This window comes from Topomyia yanbarensis, unplaced genomic scaffold, assembly GCF_030247195.1.
Source record: "Topomyia yanbarensis strain Yona2022 unplaced genomic scaffold, ASM3024719v1 HiC_scaffold_19, whole genome shotgun sequence".
In the NCBI taxonomy this organism is placed as follows: Eukaryota; Metazoa; Arthropoda; class Insecta; order Diptera; family Culicidae; genus Topomyia; species Topomyia yanbarensis.
The window spans coordinates 136,134-152,286 of record NW_026683371.1 but is presented as its reverse complement, the minus strand read 5'-3'; the positions used below and the strand labels follow the sequence as shown (position 1 = coordinate 152,286).

At 37.4% G+C, this 16,153-nt stretch overlaps 1 protein-coding gene across 2 annotated transcripts in view; it reads right to left on the bottom strand.

Annotated features, from left to right (window-relative positions):
- Nucleotides 1-16,153, bottom strand: part of LOC131694898 (phospholipid-transporting ATPase VD-like) — a 198,760-nt gene that overhangs the window by 143,372 nt on the left and 39,235 nt on the right. Inside the window, exon 3 of one of the 2 annotated variants that reach the window (XM_058983414.1) lies at nt 8,215-8,233. The exons of the other annotated variant lie outside the window; for it this stretch is intronic. The gene's annotated coding sequence lies outside the window, so the exon portion shown is untranslated. The remainder of the gene's footprint in view (nt 1-8,214; nt 8,234-16,153) is intronic. 2 annotated transcript variants of the gene reach the window in all.

The following is a 16,153-nucleotide window of genomic DNA, read 5'->3' as shown; positions in this document are numbered from 1 at the left end:
CTAAAACTTCTACTGTATAGGATCATGTTTCTTTTTTGTGAGACGAAGATTAAAGCATGGACCTGGGCTATTGGAACCAAAAACAGGGGATTCGTACGAGACCAATTCATAATAGAGTGGGAAATCGTGTTAGTATAATAGCCTTTGAGACTATTGACTCGATCACCGGAGTGTTTTAAGTATGCAAGATCGCGGATGTAGATGTGCGCGAATGGTCTCGATTGAATGTTCATATGCGTGTCTAGAATTATATTATCGCGAAGGGCATAAGCGGTTCTATGTAATGTATTGGATCGCATGGCCGGTTTTATGTCACGCATACTAGCCTGTGTACAATTTCGTGTGTTTGAATTCATTTCTATAACCGAGTAGCCGTTTGCATACTTGCGTGGGCTTTTGATTGTTCGCACGGGTCGTCAATCTGAGATTTAATTTTGACTGTACGAACCTTAGTATTTCGAACCCTATACACGTATTAGAAACAATAACTAATGACTGTATATCTGTTTAGGCTGGTGAAAGTAGGAAAAAGCTTGGAATTTAAAAAAAAATTCATCAAGCATATGTAGACTACATAGAATGGTGTTACAATACACTAAGGTTTTTTTTTACACGGTTTTTTTTTGCACGGTTTTTTTTTACACGGCTTTTTTTACACGGTTTTCGCAATTAGCACGGTTTTTTTTTGCACGGTTTTCGCAATTAACACGGTTTTTCGCAAAAATATTCTAAGTCCTTTTAAAGGCAAAAGACTTAGACGATTTCTCAACAATTTTTTTTGCACGGGTTTCGCAAAAATGTTCTAAGTCCTTTTGGAGGCAAACAACTTAGACGATTTTTGATCAATTTTTTTTTGCGCGGATTTCGCAATTAACACGGTTTTAGCAAAAATCCTTATGAAGGCAAAAGACTTAGACGGTTTTTGACCAAGTTTTTTTTGCACGGATTTTGAAATTTACACGGTTTCTGCTTTTCCATTTTAAATGCAAAGAATTTCGAAGATTTTTGGAAAAGTGGAAGTGATTGCTTTTGGAACAGCATTAACGAGTAGATGCCAAATGTTCATGTCTGAGGCCATTTAGAAAACCAAGATGGCGACTTCCGGTTCAGTGGAATTCTCTGAAACCCCATCAATATGGCTATTTTTGGAACGGGATTGATGAGTGGACGTCAGATATCGATGTTTAAGGCCATTTTGAAAACCAAGATGGCGACTTCCGGTTCAGTGGAATTCTCTAAAATCGAATCAATATGGGTATTTTTGGAATGGAATTGACGAATAGACGCTAGATATCGATGTCTGGTGCCATATTGAAATTCAAGATGGCGACTTCCGGTTCTGTGGAATTCTCCAAAGCCCAATCAATATGAGTATTTTTGGAACGGGATTGACGAGTAGGTGCCAAATATCAATGTCTGAGACCATTTCGAAAATCAAGATGGCTACTTCGGTTTAGTAAAATTTTCAATTACCACAACAATGTGAGAATTTTTGTAATAGCGTTAATGAATAGATACCGGATGTCAATTCCGGAAGTCATGTTTTCATCTAAGATGGTGACTTCTATTTTAGTGCCAAGACGATGTTTTAAATATAAAGACACGCGGCGAGAAAAACAGTAAATTTGGCTGCACGGTTTTACAAATTATTTGTCTGCTAGTTTTGGCAACCAGGAATATTGTGTAAACAGCGAGTGACTTGTAGTTTTAATGAATGCTTGGCGAATCCCTTTTTTGAAATATTTCCCACAATACTCAATCATGTAACTTGGAAACGCATTGATTTACGTTCCTGAGCCTGTCTACATGTTTTTCGTTGCACTAGAAAAAATGTATCGATGATGCAGGATGCAGACATGCATTTCTTTTCATTTCAATCTCGATACTCCCCACGCATTACTTCCTAAATCCGCCATATTTGTTTACATTGCTAGTTTGGAACCGTTGTTTTGGGTTCGATTGGAACTTTTGGCTTCAGTCTTCGCGCATCTCTATAAGGATCATCTCTGCTTTAGTGTACATCTCATTCATCTTAAGAGTGCTTCTGGTGTAGTGGGCAAAAAATCGACTTCTTTTTTATCCGCTTAATTGTTAGTATTGAGCCTCTAGAATCGTCTCCCGCAATCTCGGTGACCACGCTGAACTTCTTTTGTTTTAAACAGCCATGCATTCCTCGCGCGTATTTGCTGTGACACACGCAGATTTCAATCTATCGGTAACAATTTTCTTAAGACTGACAGCGATAGAAATACAGTGTGAACAATACACTTTAAACTACTTCCACCCAAATTTTTAAGAGAAAATACCAAATGGATTGTTTTCCACGTCATTTTTTCCGTGATGCAATTTGATATGGAGTATCATTTAATAGCGTTTTTTCGAAACCGCGTTTTTCAAATTGGTGAACACGATAACTCAAAAACTAATCAAAGAATTGACTTGATTTTTTTATGAAAATGCACAATATGTGTAGCCTGTCGGTGAACCACAGAAAACGGAATGAAAAAAATGTTCTCTCTATTATTTTGAAGAAAAGTGCACGAATTTTACAGAAAAATATGAGATTTTTCGGTTTACATGAAGCCATTTTCCTAAACTCGAACTTTTTTTGGGTTCATCGAGTAACTACAAGTCTAAGCTTTACAAATTTTACTTAATTTCCTGTGTCAAACAATTTTATCAAGAGTCATCGTGTTAGCCGCGGCGCTCCTCGACGTGGAAATGGTTGGACGTCTACTCTTGGAACGCTCGTATGTGTGGCTCTGCGTGGCTGCCGACCCTATTCTGCGCGGCGTGTAACGTGAGACGACTAATCTCACCTCACTCTACGTGACTTCACCCAATTCTGAAGAGTCACTTCGGGTGACGTGAGACTCCCATTTAACCGCAATGAGGAATCTCACCTCACCCGAGTCGACTCTCAGAATCGGGTGAGAAAAGTTACGTAAAGTGAGGTGAGTTTCGTCGTCTCACGTCACATGCCGCGCAGAATAAGGCCGTGCAAATATTTTTTTTCGTACAGAATAAACGTACAAATTTAAAGCTTAACATTACATAAAAGATGCATTGTTCCCTTGCCTTCAAAATCGTAAAACAAAATAACTTTCGGTTTGAGCACTTTACACCAGACGCCCCCCTTAATAATACAGCGAAGACCTGATTTTATTATTTCCCCCTGATTATGTCAGCTTTTTGATTCGACTTTGAGTCTCGCATGAAGATTCGCTCGATGAGCTCTAGCAGACGAACCAACTCAAATTCGAGTAAATCCATTCATGAGCACATTTTTCTTATCTTATAAATGCAAAATATACAAAAATAAATGTATCTTTTTGTTTTACGCTGGATATTTATACTAAACAATCAGAACCATCTTGGGTGTTACAATGACGCCAGACCTCTGGCAACTGCATATTTGTCAATCCAGTTCCAAAACACTCCATGTTGTGAGTTATACAGAATATCGCTAAGCCGATAGTCTCAATGTTGTATTTCAAAATGGCCTTAGACATTGATCTCTATCATGCGCTCATTAGGCTTGCTCGGAAAATATGCATACTGATTGGGTTATTGAAAATTCTGTTAGACCGGAAGTCGTCATCTTGGTATTCCAAATGGCCTCAGGCATCGATGTTTGGTGCCTACTCGTTAACACTGTACCGAAAACAACCACATTGTTAAAGTGCGGGACAAAAGGAAACCTCAAGATCCGACGTTTCCACTTTTCCAAAAACCTAAGGAATCGGAAAAAGCAAAAACCGTGCTACTTGCATAATCCGTGCAAAAAAACCTGTTCAAAAATCGTCTAAGTCTTTTGCCTTCAAAAGGACTTACAAAATTTTTGATAAAACTCCGAAATCATCCCTTTTCCTAAAATCGTCTAAGTCTTTTGCATTGAATGTAACGCGGTTTTTTTGCACGATTTTCGGAATTACGCGGTTTTTTTTTTGCACGGTTTTCTGAATTAACACGGTTTTTTTACACGGATTTCGCAATTAACGCGGTTTTTTTTTACACGGATTTCGCAATTAACGCGGTTTTTTTTTGCACGGTTTTTTTTACACGGTACGTATCCCCCGTGTAAAAAAAACCTTAGTGTATTTATTTATATACTATACGTTATTTCTACGGTTAAGTTCAAATTTAATTTGCTTTCTAGACATGGAAAGGTGAATTATTTCACAATTTTTATCATAATGACGCACCATTCTATTGGTGGAGCTATTTTTAGCATAGTTTGTCCTTAAAGATTGTTTTTGAAATAAATTACGAGTTCATGGTTGACGGCTAGGTACATCAAATTATATTTGAGAATGTAATGATGCGGATTGTACTCGTTGAGAAAAAATGTCGTTGATAAAGCAAACCCTGGCATATTCTTTGTATATTAATGAACATGAAACGTGCTTTATACGATGAAAGAGGAAATGTCGTCCAGTTTAGTTTATGAAGTGCGTACAAAAGAAATTGTTTTTGGACTGATTCGATGCGTTATTCGTACGGGACAGTGTATGTCTTCCATACTACGCTGCAATATTCCAAAATTGGTTTGACATATGTATTGTATAATGATTTTATTGTGTAAGGGTCAGACTTTCCACGAACATCGACAAGTTTGAGCCTATGTAGAAAATTTCGTACACGTGTTCAACCTCAAACATGCTTCGTCTCGATGTACATGTTCGCCTCGAACGTCGAACCCAAACGAACGATGTTCAAACTCAAGTTCAAACATCCGTGTGCGTACACGAGAACGATTCACACAAGGCAAAAAAGTTAACGCTAGTGATGATGAAAGTGAGAAGGAGAAAACTGGTGCCACGAACCTGTGTGTACGAGAGGTGTACGTTCATGGAGTTCGGTTGTGCAGGCGAATATGTGCACGTGTTTTGGTACGAACTAGCGTGGTCGAGTTCGTACACAAAATGTGGGTTTAATATGAGCACAGAAACAGAGCGAACATTGTGTACGATGTTCATTTGGGTAGACTGGTAAGGGTCCTCAAAATTATAGCTGAAACGTTTAATAAAGCCCAGCATACTATCTGCTTTATTTGTTATTGTATTGTTATGTTCCACAAATGTGAGCTTGGAGTCTAAGATTATTTCTAGATCTCGTACAATGTTACCTTTTTCTACAAGTTGGGTTCCTGAGTATGGGGATATTTGAAGCTTTTCTACTGAAGGTTATTGAGTTACATTTCTTTACGTTAAGTTGGAGTAGACTCTTGCTGGAATAGATTGATTTCGTTTTGGAATATTTCAGCGTCTTTGGCATGTCTTATTTCTATGAACAGTTTCATGTCGTCTGCACATATAAGCACCTTTAAATGTAGGAGTATAAAGGTGATGAAATTTACGTACAAAATAAACAGAAGAGGGTATAAGTGGGAACCCTGGGGTACGCCAGAGTTGACACGAATTGGTTCAGAGCGTATATTCTGAAAGCGAACTATTTGTTCGCGTTTCGTTGGGTATGATTCGAGCCATTTGAAGAGTTTATTTTCTATGCCACATTTTTGCAGTTTGAAGAGTAATAAAGGTATGTCAATACGGTCAAATGCTTCACTAAAGTCTGTGCAGAGAGTTTCCACATGGTTGCCATTGTTTATTGCACTTACAGTAAATGTTACAAATTGTAAAAGGTTTGATGTTGTCATGCGGCACTTTAAAAAAGCCATGCTGCTTGTTTGTTATATGATTTTGATTGGCTGAAATATTTTATCATTTACTAGTTTTTCGAATAATTTTGGAATGCATGAGATAATGGCAATCCCACGATGGTTTCGGATGTCCGATTTACTACCTGATTTAAAAATTGGAACTAAAAAGGATAATTTTCATATTCCTGGTAATATTCCATTTTTAGTGACATGTTGAAAATATGTAGTAATGGTGGAGTGTATTCTCCTGATTTTTTGAAAATATTGGTGCAATTCCGCCAGGTCCAGGTCCTTTTGATGCGTCTAGGCTTTTTTGGTGCAGTGGTAATTTCGTGTTCAGATAGTCCGCGGACGGAGATGTCATTTGAAAATCCAGGTATAAATGAAAAGTAGTCGCAGTTTGTTTCGGAATATTATGTATACACTTTCAATCTTCAACTTTGAAATTTCGTCTTCTCGAAAAACTGCCAAAAGGCGCTTGTCATAAGAAAGTTAAACAGTGACTATGCTTTACTGGTTGAACATCAGATTGTGATTCAACTGGAGTCTCTATAAATGTTTTTACATGAATGCTCCCACCAAGGGCTATCCGTAATGGGTAGATTATTAAGTTTACTGACACATGGGATACTGATGGTCATATGTATAAAGCGCGGTCTGAGCATAGGCTGAGCCAGATTGCAGGGTCGTGAAGGAAGAAATTTGGTTTTTCAACAGTATTCCCATCACTCGAAAACCGTTGTGAATACCTACGAAAAAAATCATCCGTCTGTCATCACAACAGGCGGCCTCTCACCCTCCTTGTCTTGGGTTCTAACCTGAAATATATTTCAGTTTTTTCTAACATCACCACTGTTTTGCGTGAACCTAACTCAATTTCATCAAAAATGTTTGTTTGAAGTAACTATCCAGGTTCCATTCCTAGATTCTCAAACGAAAACGTTAATAGAAACAAATCCGAGACTTCAAGGAATCTATAGATATGCATTTTTTTAAATTTTGACTCTAAACGGCTAATAAATAGGCTTTTAAAATGTGTAAAACATATATATATATATATATATATATATATATATATATATATATATATATATATATATATATATATATATATATATATATATATATATATATATATATATATATATATATATATATATATATATATATATATATATATATATATATATATATATATATATATATATATATATATATATATATATATATATATATATATATATATATATATATATATATATATATATATATATATATATATATATATATATATATATATATATATATTGTTGGACCATTTTAAATGAGATAACAGCAGATTCCTTAAGTAGTAGCACTCAAACACGTAAGATTAATTTTTAATAAACCTACGTTGAAGATGCACTCCTTATGTTATACTAAACTATCTAAAAAGGGAACTGGGGAGTACACAATCCCCCCCACTCAACTTTTCATTTTCTGACTACGTCTATGTTATTCAGCAATTCATTCTGAACATTTCATTTAAAGGTACCAAGTTTCTGCGATGACTATAGTCTCATTTATTTAAGTTTAAAGTATCGATGTCAATGGTGTACTGACAGTGTTGGAAGAAATAATGAATTTCTGCATTTGAATTGAACGATAAGTTTAAAAATCGTTATAATTATTTTTTGAAAACTCGTAGCAAGTTACCATCTTTGACAAAATTGTTAACCAAGTTTTATTAAGCTGGTTTTCATATTGAGCGAAATAGCTATCTTTATTAACGTAAATCCAAAATAATTGATTTCCCCATATAAAATCCCATACAAACTTTGAACGCAATGCGCAAACCCGGGAAGCAACCGACCGCTCCCAAATTTTGCACATACATTTAGGACCACAAAAGGAACTCAAAAAGTGTTTTGTTCAAAAATGTTATATGTCGAGCCACTCTAAATTGGAATTCTTCTCCATCTACATGTTTCAGTTTACCATACGGAGCTAGTTAGCCAACGAGAGAAAAATATGGCGCAGATTTCGACCAGACTTTGATAAACTTTCACACTTATTCCTGGTAGCCCTCACCGAATATGAGTCGAGGCAGGTGCTCACATGACAATATGTGCTTAAACCCCAAATAAACCAAAGAAACTAGTAAAAGCATCTCAGTATGTTCATGAACTAATCAATGTTCAAGTGACCTGCTGTATAACATAATTTGTTGTATAAATCGTGCATGCAAAATAACACATAACAGAAACAGTTTTTATTTTAGATTCAGCAACTTATGAAACAATATCATAACTAGTTGTAAAACTTCGATGTATTTGAATATTTCTGTGAATATTAATAATTTCATGATACATTTTTTTACAAAATTCATAACTTAGTGGAATGTCACAATTAATTTATTAATAATAATGAAAAACAGTTGCTTTCACCATCAATCAGATACTAGTATTTCAAATATTACTTATAGTATATAAGTAATAGTTGAAATACTAGTATCTGATTGATGGTGTTTTTCATTATTAATATTGGTGTAGTATTGTATTTGTTGTACAAACCTGGATGTACTCGGCTAACCTGTAAAGAGAAGAAAACACAGTTTTAGTTATGGTTTATCTGAAACAAGTTTAGTTAGCTGTTATGTGTCATAAAAACTACTAAGTTTGTTGCCACCGTTTTGATCATGAATCACAGACCTCGTCTGCCAGTCCTGTGCGCTAAAAATAGGTTATGGACTCGTTGACAACATTGTTAATATTGACCCACGTTGGTTTTTAATATTCAAGTTCAAACAAATTCGTGTTAATCAAATTATATTCAAATGTACACTCCCCGTTTGAAACATCACTAGTATGCATCTCGTCAAACCACATTACGTAACCCGCCTTTGACCGACTGTTCCAAACCACCTTGATCCGACCGCGTCTGCTGCTCGTTATATCGAACTACAAAAACTCCGAACAGCCAACGATCAATTGACGACCTCTACCTCCTGAGTGACGGGAAGTGCCGCCAGCTAGCAGAATTAACCCGATTATCGATGCTCAGACGAAATAATGTGTCATTGCAGCCAATTGGATCCGCGGCGATCGATGACGGTTGGCTAGGAAAACTGACCCTATCGCGTCCGAGTGAAGGTAATATTTAACGCCACGCGCTGGATTGAACGTTCGTTCAATCAGCCAAATCTTTAACATGTGAATGTCTACGCGCGGGTCTACCTAGCGATCGTGAAAAAGGAGACCTTGAAAGTGCAGCAGCTCGGCATGATCCGCTTCGTTCGCCTATTATTACCTCTGAGCTGACTGCAGAGCCCGACCTGTATCGCGAGCTTATGTCTTTAGTGTCAGTGTATTTGTAAGCAACTAAGTAAATCAACGCTGGTCGGGGAGCCAGCTCCCGGCCGGTTTCGAGCCGTTTGACTTGACGGCTGTGCAGATAAACCTGCACACGAAGGCTCTTAATTGTATAATTGCATCAGCCGAAAGCTTGAATGTCTGGTTCTGTTCAAGTGCAAATATTATTTTATTGTTTTGCTTCGCTACCAAACTTTGCCGGAAAAGTTGAAGTTGACGTCCGAAGACACACATACATGCAGACATAGGAAGGTTGAACGGCAATTGTCCTTGAATTAGTTTTCAGCCGTTTTTCTTCGTGCCGACAAAGTGGTTTGTCCGGCAGAGTTTCGGACTCCAGCAGAGAGACACCCCTTGCATGCGAATAACCATCTGTTGCGTTGAGCACGGAAATAAAGAAAAATATCGATGAAGGCCCAACACAAAGTTCAACGCCATGCTAGTTAGTATCCAAAAGTTTTTCTAGCGAGTAATTAGAATGGCGAGTGGGCGAGTAAAGACAATCTTAGGTAATTTGAGCATTTAGTGTAAACTCTCGCGTGCTTCTGAATAGACTACCCCGAGCAATCGTTGCGTGCTTGGTGTTCTGGGAACTGATTGCGTATTGTTTGTAACTGATATTACATGAGTCGTATAGTTGAATCTGCCATTACAGGAAATTTGTTGAATGTCTAATCCGAGATGACAGACACAAATGAGAAACATACAGTGCACCGTTACCCGGGTATATATTGAACAAGCAAGATTATCTAGTGACTTGAATGTAAAACTATAGTTTACGGTTTCTTAAAGGCAAAATCCTGCCTAAGGCAAAACGGCATGCACATCTCGGATCGGTATAGAACAGTCGTGTTGAAAAGTTTCGAATCTTGTAGGCACTAGAAAAACGTTACTCAAAGCAAATAGGAGAAAAGTAGTATCGTTCATTTTACGAACTAGAAAAATGACGACTTTTTAAAGGAAATTTGCCGTAAGTTTACACATTTCATTTAGGTTGTACGAAAGTTATCGTCGATGACGAAATTATTGTTCATAAATGAAACGAAATGCTTCGTGCTTTCAATAATATTTATATATGCAGTCCGAATATTTTCATAAAGGGCGCAATTTACTTTTTGTACTTTGAACGATTTCGTTAGTCGTTCGATTTTTTTTTATTCATCGAAAGAAAGTTTTCGTATTCTTACATATGATATTTTCATTCAATCTTTTCGCATCGACGCTTGACAACATCGACTTTTTAGCTTAGCTCAGTTGACCGCCCGTGGGCTTTCCGTGATTGATCAAAGCCTGTTGAAATTGTATATTGAACCAATTGTATGATACTTGGGAGTAATACATCATACTCAACGTGCAACCTAAAGGGACTAAGATTATAGTATGATCAATAACATAGATGGCCACGCACATGCAGGTAAATTTTGGGATGGGAAGGAATGTTAGTTCAACACTTATGACTATTATGACCGAGGAATTCTCTGCATTATCCACAAGTGTCGCAGGATTGTATTGATTAAGGAAATATCTTGGTAGATATTGTGATTTAGATAAGTACTCAAGCGCTATTTTCTTTTCATTTTAGATTTAAATTTTTTAGAAGTGCGACCTCCAGTAGAAATATAAATGCAGAATAGGAATTTTATGTATTCTTCCGCGGGCCGTTACATAGTAGGATAAGGCCACGTGGAATATAATAGAGGTATCTATTCATCTATAGACAATATGATCTTACCAAGTCGAAAGTCGCTCGCGGTCGATTTCCGATAATTCGAAACGAGCAATTTGAACTCCGAATAGCCGGCCATCGGGAGTATTGCTTCTTATAAACACTTCAATGATTATTTCCAAAGTTTTCAGTACAAATCAAGCGTAAAAAAGTATAGCAGATAATATCTATATTATCTCAAATAAATGTGAAGAAATTTACTGCGAAATGTTAATGACAAGTTGGGATATCCACTCTCACTATCAGACACGTTCCCATAATTGGGTTAAATGCCAAATTTCAAACGACATGTTTATTGCGTAATAAATATAATAAACACTACGACAAGGGCGGATTAGAAGAAAGATGGATGGGAGAAGGGCAATACTGCCAACGACGGACTACCATATGAGCGGTTAAAACTTGAAAGAGTGACGCAGAGTACTGCACTGGATGATTTTGAAGAAGTTTTAGCTTCCGATGGCCCTACATTCTCTGACAGAGTGTTCAAATGTTTACCACTGTTTAGTAAAGCAAAAGTAGTACAAAGCTAGTGTCATGAGACCTCAAGAAGTCACTTTTGGATGTATTCGTCAATGTAGATTTGTCGGTAGACGGTTCCAGATTTAATAAAAAGAACTGGCTTATTTTGACACATCTTCAGATCGCTTGCCACACAAAAAACTTTTTGTGTAATTCGACAGCTTGATCTTAGGCAAACTTCAAAAATTTCCGACTTGAAAGTTTGCTTTTTTTAAATACGGTTTTTAAACCAAAGCTTTAAAAGTTATACCTTGGCGTGGAAGAGCCGGTATATTAATACATGCTACTACAATACTAAGTGTTAGAATTAGACTTCAACCTTTACGGCTATTGTACAACCGCCAGAAGAAACCTAAAACGTTGGTACACAATCGTAAATAGCGATTCAGAAAAGGTGACTATATGCCAGTGATTAACTCAATATAGAATGGATATAGGCTATAGTGCAAAACCTTAAGGTCCGTCCAGGTTAAGTCTTCGGTACGGAGCAATACCTTAGCCCGCCGGAAACCACACGACTTACATAAAAAATTTGGGGGCTTTAGAAAAAATCGTTCATATTACTGAAGGAGCTCGTATAAATATTAGAAAGATTCTCGTATATTTCATCAAACCAATTCGTTGTAAGCTGTAAGAGTTTCATACTCTTTTCGTGATTTCGGAAAAAAGACTCTTAAGAAAAAATACGATTTATTATATGTACGAAAAATTCGAACATTTATATCGACCTAACGAAACATATGCACAGCAGATTTACGAATATGGTCAAGGCTTCTGTCTGTCACGTTACAAGTTTACGTATATTTCATAAGATAAGTCTGCAAAAACGATAAAATCAGATTCTATCACAATTGCACATTATTAAGGTCACTAAGCTGCACATTTTTATACAGAAAGTTATTTTCTGTCATGAACGGGTTTCGCTTTATTGTCATTTCTATACGTCTGTCACGTTACACAATTTTCGCAGTGAGTTTGGAGGTTGCCCGAATAAATTGAAGAAGTCATTTCCGTTGTCCCCCAAATTTGCATGAACACAGTTTTATGTTGAAGCTTGGAAATCAAAGAAGAGTTTTTCTGAAGAAAAATTTTTCTTTTCGATTTTATGAAGTATTCTCAATGATTTGTCGCGATACAACCAGAATCTGTCACGTTACAGTTCTGTATTTTTATTGAAGCAAGTATATCGAGACAGTCGTACACAGATCATTCCTGATTTGGAAACTTAGTATTAATGGGAAATTTCCTGTTTATTTTGAAAAACATATTGGTTTTGATAAAAAAAAAACTTGAATAACTTATGAATAGGTCATAATTTCACGAAGTAACACATTATGTCGAAAGAAAATCTAAAATAACATATAAACATCTGCATTTTAAAGGACAATTTTTCATGAGCATTTTGAATTGGAAATACATTTTGAAATACATTTTTTTCGAGAGTTATCCTACTGGAGTTGTAGAGCAAGGTTCTCGGATGGGATCCCCGTCAGAATCACACTGCAATTGAAGACTAGACAGGCAATGACGCCCACTAAAACGCTGCTTTAGGCCAATTGTAGCAGGCCGTGATTCTGAATGTGATATTCGTTGTAGGTTCAGGTATGTGCGGGCGTAGGGACTTCGCGATCGCGTGTATCATCGCGAAGGACTGGAGCATTTGTATGTTAGCGTGTTCGATCGCTTGTGCGTTTGTATGTCGCCTGTGCTAACGTGTATGTTACTTCGCGTGTATAAATTCTATTTTATAACTGTGTGCCTTTCGCACATTCGCGTGTGTTCTTGAATAATCGCGCGCGGACCGTGAATCTGATGCTTAATTTTTAGTGTATGGTACTGATAGTAGAAGAGAGTCCATTTCCCCATATCACTAGAGTTCCAGGTCATGTCACCATAGAACGTGTTGTTTAGTGAATATGAGCGTCACGTTTTTATTGGTCCAACTGGAGGCATTAGTCCAGACTGCTAGGACCGAGATAAGACTACCGGACGTCACTGTTTCATGATCGCGCGAGTGGTGGGTTAATGCTTGAGACCGCGTTTGGAAGATTATAGATGCTACGATTAATTAACTACCGGGGTGTTTTCATGTAAGCTAAATCGCGGGCGTAAGTATGTGTGGATTATTACAATTACATGGTCGCCTTTGTGACCAGGTTTGTGTTAACGCGAAAGCCACGAGCGTTTGTATCTAAATGAGTATAGATAGCATATAGTAGGTATGTACTAATAAAAGGAATCATAACATGCCGAATAAAGAAAAAAAGATACAAAGAGCATGATTAGAAGTGTATGGAAAAGCAACCTAATAGATGTACAAAAGAAACAGAGTAATGAAGTAGAATAGAAAAACACATGTAACATGCAATCAAACTCGTCTAAATGTAGCAAATGTATACTTTCCATCTGTTAGACTTTCATCGTGCTGTGCTGACCGGGAATGGATGATTCAAGTGCGTCGGTAAATTTGTTATACCCTAATTTATCCAATCCGACCTTCCCGAATGAATGGAACCAAATGCACAAATTGAACACTGGATGTATTATACGCCAGTTCCGCATCCATTCCCCGACTCAAATGTCACAAATACTCAGACGAACACATACACAGATAGACGTACGACTAGTACGTAACAATTGTACACTAGTACTAAAAACTACGAATATTACAAAACGACGACTACTAGGTTTCTAATTATGTATTTATCATATTAATTTGATTATTAAATTGATTTAATTAGTCTATGCACGCTGGCGAAGTCGACCGATAAATGGACACACAATGACTCCCACTGTGAGCTCCGCCCACGAATACCGCCATCAAACTGTGGAACAATGTTTACAAATACAGCACACAGCAAAAGACTATCCACGTCAACCCGCCAGTCGGCTACGTCACCGTGCACAGACTACTGGTTAAGCATTAGTATGCGCAGGTGCAGAGTATGAAAAAACATAGGACATAAAAAGAGGCATAAGCCCACTCGGTCTCCTCAATGCACCACTATCGAGGCTTAATGCAATAACCATCTTAAAACAATTGTCTGTCAGAGGTTCTGTAGCACTGATCCATGCAATATGCTTGATGATGTTTGCAATACTGCCAAACCCCGCAACCTTGGGGAGGGAACGAGATACGATTAAAATTAGTTACATAATCTAGTCGTGCAGCCAATTTTTTTCTCTTAGGTGATCAGGATATCGCGATTTACTTTGTCAAATGTGAATTTCAAATCCGTTCCTATACTTCCGAACGCAAATTTCATAACTAATTTAGTTATAGGTTTAGTGCCCTTCACGCGCAAATGCGGTTTTTAACAGTTTTCTCCTTAGTGGAGAAAAATAGTTTTGCCTAAATTTTTCTCCACTAAGGAGAAATAATAGTTCAAGATGTTTTAATACCGTCAATCTAATCAGCGTAAGGGAGCGGTTTATGGCCGACAAAAGAATGCTTATAAAACTGAAATAAAAGTGCTTAAAAAGTGATTCATTGCGGTGCCATAGGAAAAACTTCATTTCTCCGAAATTTCTAAATATAAAAATATGATTCTTTCAGCAAAGTTTCGTGATGTGAAATGTTCTTTTTTGTTTCGATTATAGAGGTTTTAACCTTAAGGTTATTTCAACTCTTCGGGTTAGAAACATCTCTTAAGAAAAATCTCTAACCCTATGTGCGGGGTTGGGATTCAAACCCAGGTGAGCTGCGTACAAGGCAATCGATTTACCAACTACGCTGCCCGCTCCCAGTTGAACTGTTATTAAATTTCGCGAAAGCAACTATTCTTCTAGGTAAACAGCGAGAAAAGTTTTTTATGCGATTTTTTTAACTACGCGGTTTGTATCCCCGAGTACAAAACCATAGAGTGTTCCGTGAAAATACAGGCAAAATTAAAAGAATCACAGTACAGTTCGTAGAATCTGTCTGCGGGAAGGTTGCACCATGTCAGAAAACATCCCAACAGAACTTTAAAAAATTGGTAGCCAAAAGTCGTACTAAAAAGCTGTACGGGTATGAATGGCGCCGGTGGCTGAGTGGTAAGCATGACCGCCGCTCATTCCAGTTGCCCTGGGTTCAATTTCAGCCGAGGTCGTTGAGATTTCTCTGAGGTTAAAAAATCTTTGGTCCCGTCTTCCTTCGGAAGGGAAGTAGAGCCGATGGTTCCGGTCCATAAGTTGATGGATCGGTATCTTTAGTCCAATTAGTGGAGTGACCTCTCTGGAGTCGGTAGAGAAGAAGTAGAATCCAACTTCTATACTTACTAACAAATATCCTCTTCCCGTGATACCTGTAGAGTGCGCAGTAGTATATACGGCCTCTAGCAAAAGTAAGTATCAGACTAACCTTACGCGAGCTACGCTCGAGCCTGGTCGGTGCTGGTATTGACCAATAAAACAGTTGCATATTGAAAGATGTTTCGCTACTCCCAAGCAGAATTATCTACTTATTCCCTGTGTAACTTCAGCTACTCCAGACCGATAACGGAGTAGCAGCCAAGGGTGGTCGCACAAGCTCAATCTCTAGCTGTGCGGGTATGTTTGGTCAAGTATGACGGATGAAGTATGATAAACGACGAAACATTATTAAAAATGTACATTTGACAAATCCTGAATCAAGAATTGTACATTGTCAACCGGATGGAGGATGCGCCGCCCGCAGTTCTCTATTAAGCTATAATATAGTAAAATACAACGCATTGGCGTGTTAACCAAATCATGTTTCGATTTTGCAATGATCTCATTAGTAATCAGAACTTCGCTACTACCAGAACATTATCTATGTTCAGTTGTTTGCATATCAACACAAGTAGTGTCCTTTTTGGACCTACGATGGTTGAGTTCAAGTTAGCTGGATTATACTTCTGAGACGAACATTGAAACGTTAATAGAAAGTTC